The 22,935-nt window shown below is 41.8% G+C and overlaps 1 long non-coding RNA gene across 1 annotated transcript in view; it reads left to right on the plus strand.

Moving 5' to 3' along the window:
• Positions 1 to 4,171: 4,171 nt before the first annotated feature.
• LOC103878835 overlaps positions 4,172 to 22,935 on the plus strand; it is a 62,552-nt gene continuing 43,788 nt past the window's right edge. Inside the window, exon 1 of the long non-coding RNA XR_639200.4 lies at positions 4,172 to 7,043. This is a non-coding gene — a long non-coding RNA (uncharacterized LOC103878835). The remainder of the gene's footprint in view (positions 7,044 to 22,935) is intronic.

The raw sequence follows: 22,935 nt of genomic DNA on the forward strand, positions 1-22,935 counted from the left end.
GCACTATTAGGGCTCGCTGCTTCATCAGTTAGGAGTCTGTTCAATTGTTCTTAGCTGGTAGTAACACTCGCAGGGCACTGGGAAACCTTTTTTCGCCCATAAAATAATGATGATCTATTTTCCAAGATAAAATATTGCATGTTGATGGAATAATACAATATGAGAGTTATGAGAGTAGCGCAAAGATAAAAATGAAACTTAACGAGGACAAAAAGGAAGATGGGAGAACTGCTTGTTCCTCTAGGTAGACCAAGTGACCAGGTTCTGTCACTGTACATGTTAAAAATGGTTTATTCCGTTAACATGCAGCAGATATTTGGGAGAACTCATAAAGAGAGTGCTAATTTTATGAAGGGGAAGTGTAAAGGGTTTCAAGTGTTACTGGGTTAATACCTTGGTCACACTGACAGGCAAAAGGAACAGTGTGTTGGATGAACTGGACCAATCGATATCTCTTTAGGTATCTGCCAATCATGCCATTAGAGTGGAAGACTGCGTGGATTAGTTCAAGCAGTTTCTCAGATGCTCCAACGACTCAGCCAGACACTTTTCCCTAGGTAGGAAATGAGGAAGAATGACTTCATTTTGGGGAGGATGAGGAGGCCTCCAGAATTGGAGAGCACTGGGATATGCTCTCCCATTGATACCTTTTAAAAAACCTAGCCAGTTCAAATATAAGCATTTTAAGTAGAGATATTAAGATTCTGAGTTTTGGCCAGGGGCGGTGGCTCATGTCTGTAATCCCAGCACTTTGGGAGGCTGAAGCGGGCAGCTCACAAGGTCAGGAGTTCAAGACCAGCCTGGCCAACATGGTGAAACCCCGTCTCTACTGAAAATACAAAAATTAGCTGGGCATGATGGTACATGCCTGTAATCACAGCTACTCAAGAAGCTGAGGCAGGAGAATTGCTTGAACCAGGACCCCAGAGGCAGAGGTTGCAGTGAGCCGAGATCACACCACTGCACTCCAGCCTGGGCTATAGAGTGAGACTCTGTCTCAAAAAATGAAAACAAAAACAAAAACCAAAACAAAAAGATGATGGGTCTTAATATGGCTGATGGCAATAAAATGTCTCAAGATAGACGTGTTTGTTTAATGGTATATATTATGTGCCATTAGTAATTCTTAGTGATGAAATGAAGCCTGTGTTTAAATCTTGAACAAGTCAAGCATCAGTCCTTAAAACACTTGCAGGCAGCTGACAGCTCTGTGTAACCTGTGCTGCAAAAATATTCATAGAAACACAGAAGACATTTCTATAAGCTAAACAAATAAACAGACCCACCGAGTTACTTGATCCAAAACCCAACTGCCAGAGGATTTAAGATATCAACAATAGAGGTGTCAAAAGCATAATGTTTCTGTTGGAAATACCACCCAGAATTCCCAGAGAGCCTTTCCCGTTGATTAACTTTGAAACAAAATCCAAACATTTTTGGCTGCAGGGAAAAGTTTATGGGTTTTTTTTTTTCCCCCAACACACTACCAATTTTGAACTAAAAATCATTTGATGTCAAAATTTTTCTTCTGAATAAGATACTATTGGTATCTTATATTCTAATCATCCTCCCAGAATATCCAGTTTCTTCCATGTTACAGAATTTTTGTCACGACACGAAAAATGAGGTTGCTCTGCTGAATTTGTAGTCTAGAAAGGGGTACATGGATGGGCTTCAAGACGTCCAAATTTATCTACAAAAAACTGTTATGTATGTTTTTTTTTTTTTTTCTGGAGAGAGGATTCAGAGCTCTCATAATATTCTCCAGACTGTGAGCTCCTCTTTCCCCATTTAACAAGCTTTCATGGTTCCTAACATAATTACTATAGGAATACAATTTGCAACAAGAGTTCCCCTTTCCTCTCCCTGAGATGTATTTCCTTATAAGGCCGAGAGGTGGCAGCATAAACACCAGCCTGTAGCAGCCCCATTTTCCTGACGGTGGAAAACTTTTAAAGGTAAAATTTATCTATGTGAGATCCTGTCAATAACCTTGATTTGGCTTGGATAAATTGTGGACATAATGTCCCATCAAACTGCCCTAAAATATTCGTAGAGGAGTAGCGTGAGATTGAATGAGCAATCCTGGACTTCAAGGTCACAAAAATTGAAAGACAACGTTTTGTTAGGAGTTGAGCACCGCGGAGAGAAAAGCACAGAGCAAGATTATTGGTTCACTCAGAGGCATATAAAATCAAATATAATTTCCTGAGTGGCGATTAGTATTTTATTTTACTACGTAGTGTCATTGTTTAAATACTATATAAGTTACCCTAAGAAATTACTTATTCTGAACAGGAAAATACTTTCGTTTCTTGGAACTAACAGCCAAAAGATCTCTTTCAGTTCTCGCACTCCTTAGGTGACTGAGAATAACGGAAAGAGGAAGTTGTTTTGCACGTGTAGATTCTGTGGATTTTTATTTTGATAATTAAGTATCACTTTCATTTTCTGTGAAAGTATGAGAAGCATGGATGCAGAGGCATGCTATAATTTTTATGCATACTGGATACTTTTTTTCTTCTTTAAACACATTTAGCCAGTTCAAATATAAGAATTTTATGTATCTGGCCAGGCACGATGGCTCACACCTGTAATCCCAGCACTTTGGGGATTGAGGTGGGCAGATCACTTGAGGTCAGGAGTTGGAGACCAGCCTGGCCAACAAAATTACAAAAATTAGCCAGGCATGGTGGTGCGTGCCTGTAGTCTTAGCTACTTGGGAGGCTGAGGCAGGAGAATCGCTTGAACCTGGGAGGCGGAGGTTGTAGTGAGCCAAGATCGTACCACTGCACTCCAACCTGGGTGACAGAGCAAGACTCTGTCTCAAAAAAAAAAAAAAAAAAAAAAAAAAGAATTTTCAGTAGCAGACTCTAGGACTTAATACGGTTTATGATTATAAATGTCTCAGGATAGACTCATTTGTTTAATGGGGTATATGATGTGATACTAGTAATTCTTAGTGATGAAATTAAGCCTGTGTTTAAATCTTAAAGAAGTCAAACATCCAACTTTAAAATAAACAATCACAGCTGGGCATCATGGCTGTATCCCAGCACTCTGGGAGGCCAAGGCAGGTGGATCACGAGGTCAGGGGATCGAGACCATCCTGGCTAACATGGTGAAACCATGTCTGTACTGAAAATACAAAAAATTAGCAGGGTGTGGTGGCACGCACCTGTACTCCTAGCTACTTGGGAGGCTGAGGCAGGAGAATCGCTTGAACCCAGGAGCCAGAGGTTGCAAGGAGTTGAGATCATACCACTGCACTTTAGCCTGGGTGACAGAGCGAAACTCTGTCTCAAAAACAAAACAAAACAATCACTCAATGGGCTTAGATGAGACAGATTTTTCCTATTATTTCGATTCCTTGAGAAAGTTTCCATAAAATTCATAATTATTAAGTAACAGAAAGCATGAATGCACACACAGCTTCACAGTTTCAAGCTATTCTGTGTGGGAGAAGATGATAGATATGAAGGGCCTGGTGGCATTTGACAAATAGAAGCAATGCAAATTTTGTGGGTGGAATAGAATTTGAGAACTATTCGCCAGCTTGTTTTGGTTCATTTTTCACAGTCCAGTTCAAACTGTGAGGTTCCCTTGAAATGTAAGATAATCTCCTGGGGTGAAATAGGAACAAAGTGTTGCATTATGAGTCCAGCTTCCCTCAGATAATTAGTAACTATTGAAGGGCCATCAGTTGATCAATTAATTAATCAATCAATTATTACTTATTTGGACATCTATTTATTACCTAGTCATCTGCTAAGTGTTGTGAGGAATATGAGGGAAATTTAATGCATAATCCCATACTTGCATCCATGTTACCTTCTGTGCCTTCATGTGTGGCGCAGGGAGAAGGAAGTGTGCTATAGGGAGCCATGGATAGGCAGGGATGTCAAAGGGCAATTTTTTAGGTGTTTTAACATAAACACTTCTGCTAGGTGCAGTGACTCATGCCTGTAACCACAGCACTTTGGAAGACTGAGGTGGGCAGATCTCTTAAGGCCAGGAGTTCAAGACCAGCCTGGCCAATATGGTGAAACCCCGTCTCTAGTAAAAATACACAAATTAGCCTGGCGTGGTGGCACGTGCCTGTAATCCCAGCTACTTGGGAGGCTAAGGCAGGAGAATCACTTGAACCCGGGAGGTGGAGGCTGCAGCGAGCCGAGATTGCACCACTATACTCCAGCCTGGGTGACAGAGTGAGACTCCATCTCAAAACAAACAAACAAACATCAACACTCTGTCTGACTTTCTGAGGAACCTCTCCGATTGAGAAAGACTAAAGGCAGCCCTTTTCATTTGCCTACTCCCCTCTTCCTATTAGTCCAGGTGCCTGACACACCTGGAGTTCCTTTTATCAAATGTTTTCATTAAATAAAAATTAGTCCAGATGGGTCACAGTTTGAACAGCCCTTAGACTGCTAGCTTGACCGTCTTGTCTCAAGGGTGATGTTTGTGTGTACTTTTTCTCCGTAGCTCTGCCTCAAGGGAAAGAAAGCACATATAAGGCTTGTCAAACATGCAGGCCTTCTGGCAGCTTAGAGCCTGCTGGGGTGCGTGGTTGTTTTGGGAGGGCAAGAGTGGGGCTCAAGTAATAATAGAATAGGTTCGGACTGGGTGGCCCTTGCTCCTGAGCCTTGAATCCACTTCCAACACTGCAGGAATCTATACCTAGGGGACTATTTTTAAATACTCCAGGTGTGTTGGGGCTAACGGGGAGACTGACTCAACCAAGATAAACTGTACCACACTTTGGGTTATAGCTCCCATGGGGGAAAAAGGGATATTTCTGGAACCTTCTTATTCAGTATAGTTTCAGAATTCTGACACGATGTCTACTCTTCCAGTTATTTAAAGCATTTTTATTTTTATTTTAGCACAATGGCTTTATAAAATTCACAAATAGCAGTTAGAGCCAACTTCTTCTTAATTCTCTTAAAAAAATTCTTATGCTGGATCTTGACATCTCAGTTTTATTTGACGTAAAGTTATTCCGTATATTAGATGGTTTAAATCACCAATTCCTAAAGTGTAATCCTGGAAATACAAATTCCACAGTGTATTAATAAATCTTGCTTGGAAAAGGGTTCCACATCCAAATAAATTTGGAAAATGCTGGGCTGAGCCAAGTTCAGCAAGTTTCTTGACTGAGAGCCTTAATGTGAGATGTAACCCTTAGAGAGAGAATGGGCAGGGTTTCCCAAATACACTGGCCAGCTTCTTTCCCAGGGAGGAACTTGCAGAACTGGTGTTCTAAGAACCACATCTTGGGAAAACACTTGTTTATAGATTCATTTATGTCTGAAAAGATTTAGTACAGAGGAAAAGTGAACATAGGGAAGGCAAAAGACTGTAAAGGGGTTTATTTTGAAGGGCGAATGGCATGAATTGGCATATCATTTGAAAAACCTCTTTTTTTTTTTTTGAGACAGGATCTCAATCTGTTGCCCAGGCTGGAGTGCAGTGGCTCATTGCAGCCTCAACCTCCTAGGCTCAAGCCATCCTCCCATCTCAACCTGCCAACCTCCTCAGCACTCCCAACTCCCTTCCCCCCACCCCAGTAGCTGGGACTACAGACATGCACACCACCATGCCTGGCTAATTGTTTTTTGAATTTTTTGTAGAGACAAAGGTGTTCTCCATGTTGCCCAGGACTTAGGGAGACACAGGACCACTGACCCCCTCTTGCATTCTCTCACCATTTAGTGTCTGCTGTGAGCTAGGCAATCTATAGTGTGTCTGTGCATGTGTGCATGGATGGGACAGGGATCTAGACATTGTAAAGAAGCTGCATTGTAAAGAACTCTTGGGCTCAGGCAATCTGCCCTCCTTGGCCTTTCAAAGTGCTGGGATTACTGGCATGAATCACTGCACCCAGCCTGGAAAACCTCTTTTAATTACATATTTTATTTTCTGGTCACCAAAAAGTAACCTAAGACCAAAAAGGCAACAGACAGACCTAGAACACATTATAAGAAAATGCACTTTACGACTTTTTTTTTTAAAAAAAAAATGCATTTAGGACAACAAATTGGTGAAAATATAAGGAAGCATTGAAAACAATGCATATTTTCAGGCACAATTTAAAATAATGATCTCATTAAGATTCATGTCCCAAGAACATTTTTGTTTCTAAAAAATAGGCTTGGTACAGCTTAGGCCTTTTATGTATAATTTAACAACGGAAACCATAACGACAATAATGTATGGTAGGAAGAGTTTATTCTCTTGAATGAACAAATTAGGTCATCATCAAGTCGTTTTATTTAATGGGAATCCCCCGTGAGATATTCACATAGTGAGAAATAGTTCTTCTCCCTTTAGAGAAGAATGCTGAAAAGAACATTCCCCTCCATTTCACACAAGAGTTCAGTGAAAATTGGGAACGTGTTAATTCCTGACAGTGATGCTGGAGTGCGTCCGCCGATCCAGCTGTCAGCGCCGTTAGGAGCAAGGCAGAGCCTGCAGCCACTACGTTCTGTACTTGTGCTAGGTCCGAGCGTTTGAAGAAAAGATAGCAATTTCTCCCTTGCTCCCTGCTCCGTGGTTCCAGAGCAGGTCTCTGATTTGGAGCTTATTAATAGACCTCCATAATAAGATCATCGATAAAATTCTGAGCACCCAGTGCATCTACAGTGTAAGAATTCTTACCAGTAGGGGTGACAGCACAAAGGAAACTGAGGTTCTAATTTTGACTCCCCACGGGCGATAGGCATCTCCTGTTAAAAATCTGCGTGGTGCAGAAGGCTGGACTGGCAGTGCTGGGGATGACCTCGGAAACATCTCCAGCACCTTTCTCAGCAAGCCTAGACCTGAAACTGGGAGGGGAGGATTTGCCGTTGATGGTGTGTGCAGCACCGGGGGAGGGAGATCCTGAGTTGAACTTCCTTCGGAGAGAGTGTAACCTTTCTACCAGGTCCCATGCTCGGGACAGGTGTTCTTTGAATGTGTAAACTGAAGTAGTACTAAAAGTAACAATGCCGACCGGAGTGTGTACCTAATGGGATTTTGCAGTATGGACGAGGTTCTTTTAGGTAAGACTGTCAGGAGAGCGAATGCTCATTTTCGGTTTTCTTTTGCAAAGGCTTTCCCTGCATGGGGAGCTAACCCGCTCTGCCGGGGGTGCGGGGCCGGGCGCAGCCGCTCCGGGGCTCCCTACTCCCGGGTCGCGGCAGCCGGGGGCGCGCGGAGCTGCGCCGCGGTGAGGTTGCACCCCCTGTTAATTGCTTTAACCTCTGGTGGTTTCAGCGGTTGTTGGCAGAAAGATTCGGGCTAGAGCGCGTTGTGAGATAAGGCTTCGGGTCGTGCTCACGGGGGAAACAATGGGATGGATTTTGAGGAAACCGACCCAAGACGTTCATTAGCCGCTTAGACAGTCAGGGCCCTTTGCAAATATTAACATAGCCTGGGTATAAACTCCCAAGGGCAGGAACTTCGTTGTTTGGTACTGTTTTTTGTTTTTTGGTTTTTTTTAAATTAAAATAACGTAGTGCAGCGCCATGTTGAGTATTTAATAATTCCTTGAGAAAGAGTTTGGGGGGAAAGGCTGATCAATAAAGAAAAGAGAATTTCTGCCTCACCTCCCCCTGCTCCCGCATGCTTTTCTTCTGCATTTTACACTTACATGTATCTTGGAGAAAGCCATATATAATATTTTAAAGAGGAATAAGGTGATCACCATAAGTGATCAGAAACATGGCATTAGACTGAAAGCGGGGAGAGTTACCTCTAATAATAGCTCTCACTGAGTGCTTACTGCCTGTCAGGTACTCTGCACTGTCTTCTTTATTTAAATTAATTCTTTCCACTGCCTGGTGTGACAGGTGGTGTTACCCCCACGTTGTAGGTGAGGGACTGTTTTCTCTGCTTGCTGGCAGCAGAGGATTCAGACCCTGTCTCTGTGGTCGGACTCCTCCTCTCACCCGCTACAGGGCCTCAGATTGAGCCTGTGGCCAGCAGTAGCCTGAAGTATGGATCATAACATCAGCAGCCTGCCTTTAAAACCAGCACCCCCCACACCTGAGCTGTGTGACTTTGACCAAGCTATTTAACCAGGGTTTCAGTTCATACATAGCTCCTGGGTTTGCTAGGAGATATAGAGCAATGTACACAGAGCCAGGTGATAGTAAGGGCTCAGTGAGTATTAGAAATGCACAATTTTTTTTGAGATGGGGTCTGGCTATATTGCCCAAGCTGGTCTCAAACATCTGGGCTCACACATTTTCCTGCCTCAGCTTCCTAAAGTGCTGTGATTACAGGTGTGAGCCGTGGTGCCCAGTCAGAAATGTACAATTAGTAGGAGTATTACTTCTTTATCTCTAAGTAGCTGGTGGCTTATGCCCACAACCTGCAAATATGTTGTAAAAACAATACAATGAAGAGGCAGGAGAATTTAGGAGTTGAGCTTGAATCTGAAAAAGGTACTCTGGGATACAAATCCTAGCTCTGCCCTGCTGGTTGCACAATGGAGCAGATTAATTAACCGCTCGGTACCTCAGTTTCCTCCTATGTAACATAGAGACAATAATAGGGTTGTTATGAGACTAGGATGAGGGGATGATTAGGAAGTACTGTACATGGGGCATGGAACCTAGTTAGGGAAAAATAATTGTGTCTGTTATTATCTTCTGCAGGTGTAAAATGGTGCATTTTCTTTTCTGTATTTAAATGCTAATGGTTCCAGAAGAGAACCATTGTCTTCCCGTCTTAATATTCTCCTGTTCACACTTTTATTTATATTCTCATGGTATTTTGCTTAGGTATTGACACTATTTCACCTTTTTTCTTTCTTTCTTTTCTTTTCTTTTCTTTTTTTTTTTTTTTTGAGACAGTGTCTTGCTCTGTCGCCCAGGCTGGAGTGCAGTGGTGCGATCTCGGCTCACTGCAAGCTCCACCTCCTGGGTTCATGCCATTCTCCTGCCTCAGCCTCCTGAGTAGCTGAGACTACAGGCGCCCGCCACCACACCTGGCTAATTTTTTGTATTTTTAGTAGAGATGGGGTTTAACCATGTTAGCCAGGATGGTCTTGATCTCCTGACCTAGTGATGCGCCTACCTTGGCCTCCCAAAGTGTTGGGATTACAGGTGTGAGCCACCGCGGCCAGCCACCTTTTTTCTTAATGGGTTACAAATATTGTCCTGTAATATTCTTATGTCTCCTTTTGGACTTAGGGAGACACAGGACCCTCTTGCATTCTCTCACCATTTAGTGTCTGCTGTGAGCTGGGCGCTCTGTAGTGTGTCTGTGCATGTGTGCGTGGATGGGACAGGGATCTAGACATTGTAAAGAAGCTGCACTCTCCCTCAAGAACTCCAGAAGGAAAGAAAGCAAGACACGAAGTAAGTTTTAGTAATCCAAGGCAGAACGAGGCGAGAGCATCTAGACAAGGCACCAGGCAGGCAGGCTGCACGAGGAGGTGTCAGGTCAGGAGCGAGGTGGAAGCTGAGATGGGCTTTGCATGCGTAGAATTCCTAAAAGTATAGAGTGGAGAGAGGCCTGGGAGAGGGAACGAGAACCTGAGCAAAACTGTGGAGATGGACATGAAAGAAGGGCATGGGAATGCATGTCTTGTGGAAATGTGTGAAATAAAGCATAAGGAAGGGGAGCAGTGAAGGATGCGGCCAAGTGAAGTCCGGTGGGAGCCTGAGGATGGGAGACCAAGGAGAGGTGAGGTTTCCCAGGGTCTGAGGCGGGCGAGGAGCAGTATCATGTGTGTTTTTGGTAAAGGGTGAAAGGTGAAAGGAAATTCTAGCTGCCTGGGCTCTGTGATGGGGGACACAGTTGCAAATGGCACTGAGGGGGATGGGGAGACAGGGAATGAAGTATCTCCACAGTGCCTTGGGCTTCATTTCTCATGCTGGGCTGCCGCTGGGGCAGGCTTGGCTGAAGGTGAAGGGGTGGAGAAGGAGATGGTGGATGGAGACTTGGGTTTTCATTGCTTCAGGGCTTCCTGTGCCCTGGCACTGATTTTCTCACAAAAACCATGTTGGAAAATGGCCCCAGGTTCTAAAGTGAACTCAGAAAGCCCATTAATCCACAGCATACCGCATAATATAGCATACCACAGTACAATTGGTATGAACTCCTAAGACTACGTCGTGGGATAGGATGTCTGTGGGTAATTCACTGCAAATTCCAAATATGTAATCAGCTAGGAACATGATGGTCAGCTGGGATTCTTTTACATGAAATGGTTCCACTATATACCTGGCCTGGAGAGCATCTGTTGTATCATGAATGGCGTGATAAAATTTGAACTGGTAATTTTTTTAGAGATGGGGTCTCGATATGTTGACCAGGCTAGCCTCGAAATCCTAGGCTGAAGTGATCGTGTTACCTCAGGCTCCCAAGTAGCTGGGACTACAGATGCGTACCACTTCTTGTGGCTAGTTTGTGTATTTTTTATGGTTTAGATTTTAAAAGACACATCAAATATGGTTCTTCTATTGCATTTTCAGATAATACATTTTTATCCTATACTTAAGGAGAAAACATACTTAGTCAATAGCATTTGTTGTCATTGTCAATTCTTTTTTTTTTTTTCTGGAGACAGAATCTCACTCTGTCACTCAGGCTGGAGTGCAGTGGTGCCATCTTGGCTCACTGCAACTTCCGCCTCCCAGGTTTAAGTGATTCTTCTGCCTCAGCCTCCTCAGTAGTTGGAATTACAGGTGTGTGCCACTATGCCCGACTAATTTTTTGTATTTTTAGCAGAGATGGGGTTTTGCCATGTTGCCCAGGCTGGTCTTCAACTCCTGACCTCTGGTGATCCACCTGCCTCAACCTCCCAAAGTGTAGGATTATAGGTGTGAGCTTCCATGCCCAGCCCCCTCATTGTCAATTCTTGATCATCAGCCTTTTAAACTGACTCTAGTACTGTTTTCCTGTCCTGGGATTTTAGAATCCTAATGGTTAGTATGATTATGAGAGATCACTCTTAGACACTTGTGTGGATAAAAACTATATAGAGCTCAATTGTGGGGTATATTTAAAAGTTAATCCTGTTAAAGGAGAAAGTATTCTAATACCTGTTAAAACTGGTATCAGAATAATTAGCTGGGCATGATGGCATGAACCTGTAGTCCTAGCTACCCTGGAGGCTGAAGTGGGAGGATTGTATGAGCCCAGGAGTTTGAGACTGCAGCCTAGGCGACAGAGCAAGGCCTCATTTCAAAATAAATAAATAAATAAATAAAACCCAAACCCCACAAAACCCAAAAACAAAACACACACACACACACTCACCCACTATGGAGCACCCTACATGTATATGTACCAGATACTGTGCTAGACACAAGTGAATCTGTTCTGATTAAAATCAATCCCAGTGTCATAGAACTTCAAGTTGGAAAGACACACAATTAAGTAAATAATTAAGCAAATCATTCCAGGGGTGCCAAGTGCTGTGCAGGCAAAGTACAGAGTGCGATGGGAGCAAGTAGTAGGGACCACACCTGTTCTTAGGAGAGAGTGGCCAGGGCCAGCTTTGACAGGCAAGATGGACAAGGTGGACAGGTAGGAGTTAGCCAGGTGAAGAGAGAGGATGAGTTAGCAGAGAAAGTCGAGTGTATGGCCGTTGAGATGTATGAAGAACTCAGGAGGGGATCAGACATGGTTGGAGGTGAGAGGTTGACTGAGAAGCTGCTGAAAGATGAGATGACAGAAGTCAGATCACTCATGGTCTTACAGGCTCTCTTGAGGAGTTAGATCTTCCTGCCAAGAGCAATTGGAAGCCACTGAAGACTTTGAAGCCAACAATGACCAGACTCATATTGTATGATAAGATTTGTGTTATAAAAATTGTGATTTTGGCAGTGGAATGGAGAATGGGTTGGAGGGGTCATGAGTAAAGGAGACTAGTTAGCAGTCCGTGGTTACTGAGGTCCAGGTGAGATATGAAGGGGGCCTGGACCAGGGTGGTGACATTGGATGAGAAAGACTTAAGAGTCAAGATATACCATATTACCTTGATCCTGAAATGTAAGTATGTTTCATGTTTTTGTCTCTAAAATTGGGATAAGGCTTAGATTTGGTGATACTGATTCTTTCTTAGAGATACGAGTGACAATGGTGCATCTAACAATCCATGGCCTGTTGTTAGATGAAATTTGGTGTTTGGGAGAGAAAAGCTGCAGGACTTGCCATTGTCATGGAGCTCAGTGGGTAGGGGGCTTGAGCAACTGACTGAATGGTAGAACTGTAGGTTCTGACAGAGAAAAGACATTATGGAACACTTATAGTCTTTAGCTTTAAAAAAAAACATGGCAGGCCGGGCTCAGTGGCTCACGCCTGTAGTCCCAACACTCGAGAGGCCAAGGCAGGCGGATCACAAGGTCTGGAGATTGAGACCATCCTGGCTAACACGGTGAAACCCCGTCTCTACTAAAAATACAAAAAATTAGCCAGGTGTGGTGGCACGCATCTGTAGTCCCAGCTACTTGGGAGGCTGAGGCAGGAGAATTGTTTGAACCCAGGAGGTGGAGGTTGCAGTGAACCGAGATCGCACCACTGCACTCCAGCCTGGGCGACAGAGCGAGACTCTATCTCAAAAAACAAAAACAAAAACAAAGCAAAAAACCATGGCAAAGTTCAAACTAGAAAAGTTATTAGTTAATACGTGCCAGAAGTTGAGTTACCATTTTTTTTAAGAGATGGGGTCTCAGGATGCTCCCCAGGCTGGTCTCGAACTCCTGGGCTCAAGCAACGCTCTCACTTCAGCTGGGGCTACAGGCTCATGCCCCTGCTCTCAGCTTGAGTTGCCAATTTTAAAGGTTGTAAAATAGGATATCTGGGTTTTAATTGTTGATACTAATTGTTGATACTAAACTGTTGTGTTCGTTTTATGAAATACTGTTTTGTTAATTGCTGAAATTAAACTGGCTTTAGGGACAGATGCACCACCTCCCAGTTTGATCTCTTGGTCCTTGGTCGGCAGAGCTCACCCTTTTAAGGTGGCATATTTACATTCCCTGCCATCTTTTAGCATCCCTTTAGCTTCAGTTTTCCTGTCTCTTGAGGACACAATAGCTTTACTTTGTAAATGACTGACCTCATGATGATACTAAATATTTGTTATGCTGGTGTCTTCCTGGCTCAAATGTTCTGGAATGTTCTTTTTTTTTTTTTTCTTTTTTTAAAGATACTGGGTCTCACTATGTTGTCCAGCTGGTCTCTGAACTTCTGGGTTCAAAGCATCCTCCTGCCTCAGCCTCTTGAATAGCTGAGTTTACAGGTATGAGCCGCCTCACTGGCGTCCTATTTTTTACTGCCTCTTGACAAAGCAACCAAGTTCCACACAGTATTTATAAGGCAAAAGGAGTCATTCGTGGTGGGTAAATATTTATTTTTCTTCCAGCTTACCCAATGTGGAGGATATTTTTAGCTCAAGGCCTGTAGGGAATGGTTATTAGTAACCGGAGTAAGGAGGTTAGAAATTCCAAAGGTTCTGTCCTGAACTTGCTTATGGCAAAATTTAAAGCATTACTGTCTGCTATGGACTGAATGTTTGTGTCCTCTCAAAATGCATAGGTGGAAGCCTTCATTCCCCGTGTGGTAGTATTTGAGGTCAGGCCTTTGGGAGATAATTAGGTCATAAGGGAGGGAAGCCTCATGGATGGGATTAGTGTTCATATGAGAAGAGACAGAGAGAGATGATTTCTCTTTCCTCCATGTGAGGACGCAGGAAGAAGCTGTCTATAAACCAGGAAGAGGGTTTTCATCAAGAACTCAACCATGCTGGCATTCTGATCTTAAAATTCCAGCCTCCAGAACTAGGATAAATACATTTTTGTTTAAACCACTCAGTCTGTGGTATTTGTTATCATAGCCCAAACTAAAGACACCATCTAGCGTATTCTCTTCAGCTTGCAAATACAAAGATTATAATAAAATGCTTTTAGGCTGGGCACGGTGGCTCACGCCTGCAATTCCAGGACTTTGGGAGGCCGAGGCGGGGGGATCACCTGAGGTGAGAAGTTCAAGGCCAGCCTGGCCAACATGGTGAAACCTGGTCTCTGCTAAAAATACAAAAATTAGCTGGGCATGGTGGCATGCCCCTGTAGTCCCAGGTACTCAGGAGGCTGAGGCAGGAGAATTGCTTGAATCTGGGAGGTGGAGGTTGCAGTGAGCCGAGATTGGGCCACTGCATTCCAGCCTGGGTGACAGACTGAAACTCCGTCCCAAGAAAAAAAAAAAAAAAAGCTTGTAATTTTTTTATTGATTAGTTAATAATAAATATGAATCACCAGCTATGGGATAAGTATTCTCAAGAAACAGCCAGTGTTTTAGATGCCTTATACTGTACCTCCGACCAAATAATTTTAATTTAGTGGTCAAATTACTACATTTCTAATATTGTTATTTTTAAGATGATTTTATTTACTTATTTATATAATTTCAACTTTTATATTAGATTCAAGGGGTACACGTGCAGGCTTGTTCCGTGGGTATATTGTGTGATGCTGAGGTTTGAAGTATGGATCCTCTCACCCAGGTAGTGAGCATAGGGCCCCATAGGTGGCTTTTCAACCGATACCCTTCCACCCCTCCCACCTCTAGTAGTCTGCAGTGTCTATTGTTCCCATCTTTATGTCCATGTGTACTCAATGTTCAGCTCCCACTTAGAAGTGAGAACACATGGTATTTGATTTTTTGTTCCCACATCAATTCCCTTAGGATAATGGCCTCCAGCTGCATCCATGTTGCTGCAAAGCACATGATTTTGGTTTTTTCATGGCTGCGTAGTATTTCAAGGTGTATATGTACGTTTTCTTTATCTAATTCACCATGGATGGACATCTAGGTCTTTGCTGTTGTGGATACTGCTGTGATGAGCATGCAAGTACATGTGTCTTTTTGGGAGAATGATTTATTTTCCTTTGGGTATATATACCCAGAAATGCGATTGCTGGGTTTAATGGTAGCGGTATTTTAAGTTCTTCGAGAAATCTCCAAACTGCAGAATGGCTGAACTAAGCATTTTAAACAGTTTCTAAGTGTTTTCCTTTGCTGTGGAATTGGTCTTATGGCACAGCCGGGGTGTAAACTGATAACTACTGCAGGCATCCTTGAAAGCAGAGTCTTAAGATCTGTGACTTTTATTTTGGGGGATCATTAGAGGATGCCCTTACACAGCCACTTACTTTTGGGAATTGGAACTTTGGAATTGCTGTTGCACATTTCCTGGTCTTGTCTTGTTCAGGAGGTGAAGGAGTCCATGTAATAGAATAGAGCAAAGGGAGCTAAGCTTGGAAGAAATGGTTCAACTTCCTGCACTTCAACTGCATAGGATGAAGAGGATTCATTTGTCTTATTCGGCTGGAAGTACAGAAAGTGGTGCCTGACAGCTCATCCAGGTCTACAGTTGGAGCTCTCTGCCAACCAGAGTACAGAAACCAGATATTTTGACAGCTAAAACAGTATGAGCTCCTGATCGTGGTAAAAGTTTGGGATATGCCTGCTTCTGATATGACTCTTTTGCCCACAGGCATTAATAATAATTTAGCAAATCTTGTTTCTGTTTATACCCACACCAGCATATGTTATTGAGGGGAACAAGCAAGATTAATTTATTTAGAATGTGAGAAGTCTTTTTATGAGTCAGATAGTAATGTGGACCTCATGAAGCAAAATGAAGGTCGATCAGTTCCTAGATGCCCTGGAGAGGATTACAGCACGGCACTGCATGTCACTCTTTTTATCTATAGCTTTAAAGCAGAATATTATTGCACTAGCAATTTTCCTATGCTGAGATATGCAGAATGCCAAGGGAACAAGGCCCCTCCTGTGAGTTCTGCTCTGGCACCTGCTTTTAGGATCTAGAAGAATAAGAGCTATAGGCCTACAGGACATTATCAAGCTTTCTGATTGTGAACATTAATAATAATAATGAACATCTTACATTTTTATTGGGTGATTAAAAAATGTGTAAATACTTGAATACCAAGTCTGTATCTTGGCTGTTTCTTGAGAATACTTATCTCATTGTTGGTGATTCATATTTATTATTAACTAAGCAATAAAAAAGCATTTTATAATAATGAATAAATTACTTTCAATGAATATATAAAAGACATTGATATTTTCACTATGCAAAGAACTATGGCTTGGTGTGTTATACTGGTGAGGAAACATAGTCCCAGGACAAATGAAATTAGGCTGCCAGGAGTTCCGTTCTATTTCTGTTGAAGGTTTTTTGGTAACTCTTTTCAAAATGATCCTCTCATTAACACTGTTCTAGCCTCTAGTTCCGTCAGTCAAAAAACAGTTGCTGAGCCCCTTTGGTGGAGAAATAAAGCCTTTTCTAGTGCAGGAAGGCAGGCATAAGGAAATCATGCAAGTAGGACTATGATCCCTGTTTAAAAAGGGACAACAGGGCCTCTGCTACAAATATGGTACCTTTGGGTGATGCTGAAAAAGGTGCTGCCCCCTCTGGGTACCTATAGCCTTTCAGGGTTGGGTTTGATGGACAGGCTTATACTGTGCTAATTAGGAATATGAGCACTTTGCACTGACTAAGCTCGTATCAGGTCACACAACGGGTTGCATAGAACTTGAGCTGCATTTCAGCCCCCATTTTCCTTTTGCTCCCCTATACTTTGTGGCTTTACCTACACGTAGTTTCAAGTTGACGAATTTTTTTCCAGTTATGTCTTACTGTTCACAGTAAGAGTTAGACAGAGAATGTAGACGGGCATGCAAGTTTCTCATTTTTCCTGATGAACACACACGTGATGAGGACTCTACTGAGGCTGCTACAACAGGACTTAATACATGAGGAAGAGAAAGCCCAGAACAATTGATATGCTTTTCTAGGCAATTGAGTAGTAATCCAGGATCATGATTTCTAAATGTCTGCTCAATGCTTGCAATCACATTCTTGACAGTAGTGACATGTAACATTGTTAAAACAAACACCTAGGAAGGTTTAATGCATGTGCTTTGCCATCAGAATTAAACCCAAATTTCTTAAACTGACATTCAAGTCCCTTTGTGCTTTGGTCTCAATTTACCTTCCTAGACTTTTTCTCTGCTGCTCCATCATAGGATGTATGCCACAGTCTCATCAAAATGCACCATTCAAGGTTCTCTAAACCCTAAACTTTGTGTTCAAATAGTACAAAGTGCATCTATCTACTCCGTATCCATCTGTTGAAGTCTCTCCCATTCTAAATGGCTCAGCTGGGGTATTGATTACTTTCTTTACAAAGCATCTGATGCTTTCCACCTACTGTGATTTCTGTCTCCTGAATCTGGATAGGGTTTTAATTGTTATGGTGTGTTTAGTTTACTGTCTTAAAGTTACTTATGTTATTTCTTTTTTTAATGCTCATTGAGGATAATAATGATTCTTTATTTATCTTTCTGTTTTCTACAGCACCGTGTTTCTTAATTAGGGGAGGCGAACAATGTATGCTGTGTTTTTTAAAAAGTTATTTATTTCTGTAAGGGCTTAAATTCAGTGGTAAGAATATGCTGTATGAATAAGTGAATTCCATGATTGATTTATGTAGGAATTAAATTTGGAACATATTGGGTTTTCTCTTAGTAAAATAGTATGATTCCAGTGTCCTTAATTACATTAAAATATGCACTTTTGTCTTTACTTTGATATTTCTATTTATATTTTAAAAAATATATGCTATACACACAAGCATTGTGATACCATTACAGTTGATCTGATAACCCAGATTTCTACTAAGAGATTTCATCATGCCACTCAGAAGGGCACACAAAATTAAAAACTTATAAATTATATTTTGGATTTTTCTTTTAATATTTTTGGACTGCGGGTGACTGACTGCAGGTAGGTGAAACTGTGGAAAGCAAAACTGCAGATAAGGGAGAACTACTCTAACATGATAAAGAAATGAACTTTTGTGGTTGTAAGTCATTGGATTTGGGTTTTTTGTTACTGTTGTTATTGCAACATAACTTAGTGAAAACTGTCTGATGTGTGGGCTTTCTATCTGAAAAACTACCAGGACTGAAAGATAAATAGGAGTTTACCTGCTTAGAAGAAACACAGGGTCTTGGGGCATTCCAGGCAAAGAGAGGAGCCGCTTGAGGGAAACATTTTCTGGACTCATCGAGTTCTGAATGTCGGAATCCAGTTCCAAAATTCCCTGCTTTTTCCGTGACTTCTGAATTAGAAGTATTCAAGAATTTGCATCTGTGCCACCTGAAGTTGTGGCCTACCTATTTTGGATTTGAAAGGGACAGGAGGGAGACTCAAGATACTGAGAAGCCTGTGCCAATTCTTGAGCTGAGGGCTTTCTGCATCCTGCTGTCATTTGCACCTCTTGGGCTCCTAATGAAATGTTTAAGCATCCCTTTTCTCCTGTTTCATCAGGAAATTGTAACACTTCTGCTTAATCCACAAACGATCTCAATTATTCTCCCTTCCTTAGCAAATAGGGAAACTATCTGCTGTTTGCCTCTATAAATAATTTTTGGTTCATCGCTCATTGTGTACTTCACAAATTTGAACCAGTAAAACACAGTCCAGGAATGTGTTTTGGTGGTAAAAGTTGCAATTACAGAAGAAGATGTGAAAGTGATTCCCTGGATCCTGGACAATAAGACTCCAACCAGAAGCCACAGGAGCAGAATAAAGTCCCTGGAGTCAGGAATGGATCTTTAAAAGAATTTTATTTTGTTGTATTTTTCCCCACATTATTTCAATGCTATGTGCACATTGTAGGAAACACAGAAAAGGAATAAAGAGGTGCATTTTATTAAAAATAGTTCCCTTTCAGGATTATACATATCATAGACATAGTTTTCAGTTCTCATTTTAGAAGATATATTATCTTTGATTTTTAAAAAGATAAATGCTTTTTGAAGACAATATGAAAAATACGAAGGTGAAAATAAAAACCATCCATAATGTCACCACTCAGAAATAATCATTTTGGGCTTTTTGAAATTTGGAAACATTTTGAGACCTATGTATGACTATTCAGTAAAAATCTGTAAGGTGATTTTTGATTGGCTCTTATTCTGAAACCAGGACAAACTAGAGGTTACCATCCTGACTCCAGTGATTTCCCTTGGAGGTATTCTATACAAGAGTTGCTTATGTATTTGTCCTGCATCTTTCTTTGTTCTTCTACCCTCCTCCCCAGCCCATGATTCTAGTAATCATGGCACATATTCCAGACTTCACGCCACTCAGGCTGGCTACTCAGAGAGACTTCATTCTCCTGTTCACAGAAGGTGACCAGAGTCGGGCCACCCAGAGGCCTTTTGACGGGATTGCTATGGGGGTGAAAGAGCTATGCTTTTTTCTCTGTGAGAGTTGTGAGGGTGGCATCCCCTGGGACTGTTGGTGCCATCTTTCTGCCTGTGGAGAGAACTGATGTAAATGAATCCAAGCAGGAGCATGCAGAACTGAGCAACAGGGAGACAGAGGTACAGTCCCACTGACACTATTTGCACCCCTGGACCTAGCGTGCGAGCCAGTAAACTCTCCTTTATGCCAATGCCAGTGTGAAATGAGGTTTTGTCCCTTGTGATGGAAGCAGGTCTGACTGATAGAGATTCCCAGAACTGAGCTCATCACTGGATCAACGGGTCGAAGAGCATCTGAAGGCTCGTGATACACTGCGTTACCAGATTGTGTGGCGGAAAGATTGTACCAAGTTACTCCCTTAAACCAACGTTGAGAATTTCTGTCTTCTCAGACCCAAGTGATGACTTGGGCATCATCATTTCAAATTATTTATTTTTGCTAATTTTATCAATTAAAATTGAAACTTTAAATTTTGTATTCTTTAAGTTACTAATGAGGCGACATGTATTCATGGAACTATATTTGTCTCCTGTGAATTTTCTGTTTTCTGCTGTTACTCCCTGACCTATTTTTCTGCTAGTGTCTTAGTTTTATTTTCCATGTTTTTCAAGTATAGAGTTTAACAGCATTAGGTACATTCCCACTGCTGTGCTTACTGGTTTTTTTTTTTTTTTTTTTTTTTTTTTTTGAGGCAGGGTCTCACTCTGTCACCCAGACTGAAGTGCAGTGGCGCAATCACAGCTCACTGCAGCCTTAACCTCCCAGGCTTACTCTAGGTCTTGCTATGTTGCCCAGACTGGTCTGTAACTCCTGAACTCTCAGACTGGTCTCTAACACCTGAGCTCAAGTGATCCTCCCGTCTCACCCTCCCTAAGTGCTGGGATTACAGGCATAAGCCACCACACCCAGCCACATTATTGTACTTCTTTTCCTTTTAATCAATTTGCAAAATTCCTCTCTATATAAGGCACATTAAGAATATTTATAACAAATATTTTTTATTGATTTTTCTTTTTATTTTAAAAACCTGTGTTGTAGTTAATTCATTTCCTGCGTGATTTCTGAGTTTTGGGTTTCAAAAGGATTCCCCACCTGACATTAGATAAATATTCTCATACACTTTTTTTCTAAAATTTTAGTTTCACTTTTGGCTGGGTGCGGTAGCTCACGTCTGTTATCACAGCACTTTGGGAGGCTGAGACAGGCAGATCATGTGAGGTCAGGAGTTCGAGACCAGCCTGGCCAACATGGTGGGACCCTGTCTGTACTAAAAATACAAAAATTAGCCAGTCGTGGTGGCGGGTGCCTGTAGTCCAAGCTACTCAGGAGGCTGAGACAGGAGAATCACTTGAACTCAGGAGGCGGAGGTTGCAGTGAGCCGAGATTACACCATTGCATTCCAACATGGGCGACAGAGTGTCTTGATCTCAAATAAATAAATAAATAAACAAATAAATAAATAAAAAACATATCTATATAAAATACAATTTTAGTTTCACTTTTAATTTACTTTTATTTTTACATTTAACATTTCTCTTTATTTTGGCATGCAGCGTGTCTAGTAAGAGTCTAACTAGAGTTTTTTCCTGGTCCAACACAGGTGCTCACTATCTCCTGTGGAAGCTTGAATGAATTAGATAAGGGAGGGTTCCAAAAAGGGGCTTTTTGGAAATTTGTGGGCACATTTTTTGGTTGTCACAGAGATGAGGATCTGCTGGCATTTAGTGGGCAGGGACAGAGGAAGCTAGACATCTTGGCCTTTGTGGGACAGATCAATACAAGGTAGCGTTGTCCAGCATCCTGCTTTACTTTTGAATATCCCAGTGAATTAAATGTGTCATTAAATATAAGCCAGCAGTAATTTAATACATAATAATACTGAATAATTATAGAAAATTATTATAGCAATACCCAACAATATAGGATGGTGTTATGGAGAGGAAAGGTGAAATGAAATAAAGACATTTCCTCAACATTATTGCTCAATGTAGTCTAACATGTCCAACTGCATTTTTAGTTGAAAATAGTTTCATCATAAGCAAGGAAAACTCACTGCAAATGTGTACCTGAGATTCCTTTAAAGATTCTTAGAACCAGGCAGGGTGCGGTGGCTCACACCTGTGATCCCAGCACTTTGGGAGGCAAAGTGGGTGGATTGCTTGAGCTCAGGAGTTTAAAACCAGCCTGGGCAACATGATGAAACCTCGTTTCTACAAAAAATTTAAAAAATTAGCTGAGTGTGGTGGAATGTGCCTGTGATCCTGGCTACTCAGGAGACTAAGGTGGGAGGATCGCTTGAGCAGGGAAGGCAGAGGTTGCAGTGAGCGAAGATCACACCACTGCACTCCAGCCTGGGCGACAGAGCAAGACTGTCTTAAAAAAAAAAAAAAGATTTTCAGAACCAAATGATTAACTATTGGGGGCACATTAATTTCAAGGATTTTGTTGAATTTTAAGAATAGCTCGGTTTTAGAATATTTCATTTTATTGCCATGCACAATCATGGCTCACTGCAGCCTTGATCTCCTGGGCTCGAGCAATCCTCCCACCTCAGCCTCCTGAGTAACTGGGACTACAGGTGTGTGCCTAAAACGTGTTTTTGGTTGCCAGACGTCAAAAAGAAATCTGTATGGTGAAAATATCACAGTGAAATTATTTCTAATTATAGGAGTTGGTTCTCCTTTTTTTTCAGTCTTTCCCTGATGCTGTTTCTGGAAGTCTCCTGTATAACCTTTTTCTAGCCTCTCTTACTAATTTTCTCTTTTCATTCCCTTCTCTAGTCCCTGGAGGATTCTTAAGTTCCAGATGCTGACTGTAAGTTTATTACTTTTTTTTAGACGGAGTTTTGCTCTTGCTGCCCAGGCTGGAGTGCAATGGTGCAATCTTGGCTCACTGCAACCTCTGCCTCCCAGGTTCAAGAGATTCTCCTACACCAGCCTCCCAAGTAGCTGGGATTACAGGCATGCGCCACCATGTCTGGCTAGTTTTTTGTAATTTTAGTAGAGACGGGGTTTCTCCATGTTGGTCAGGCTGGTCTCAGGTGATTCACTTGCCTCGGCCTCCCAAAGTGTTGGGATCACAGGCGTGAGCCACTGCGCCTGGCCAGACTGTAAGTTTTAACATGCAGTGGGATTTCCTGAGAAGAGACATGTTGGCTATGAGACTTTGTCTCCACCTTGCTTCCAGTCATAACAGGGGTAATCATTCGATGCCTCCCTGTAAACTAGGCCCTATTTGTTGGCAAGAATGTCAGTACTAACTCATTTTCTCCACTTTGAGGGCCTGTAATTTGCCTTGGCATGCTTTTTCTCCTCTAATTAGGGTAATTTCTTTCTTTTCTTTTAGAATATGCACATAAGCCTTGTCTGTTACCATTTTTTAAACACTAGATGTTATTCTAGCATCCACCTGTACCTCTGCTGTTTCATCATCCTGTACTTCCTGTGTGGACTGCCTTCTTGTCTTCTGTTAAATCCAAACTTAGTTTAAGTAGGGGCAAGCATCTGACTTCTTAATTATGTCTTCTAATTTAGTTGTGTTCAAGCATTTAGATATAAAAAGATATATATATTTAATTATAAATCCTTTTGATATGATGAGCGCATTGTATATATTTTTGACATTATATATATAGG

This window comes from Papio anubis, chromosome 1 (genome assembly GCF_008728515.1).
Source record: "Papio anubis isolate 15944 chromosome 1, Panubis1.0, whole genome shotgun sequence".
In the NCBI taxonomy this organism is placed as follows: domain Eukaryota; kingdom Metazoa; phylum Chordata; class Mammalia; order Primates; family Cercopithecidae; genus Papio; species Papio anubis.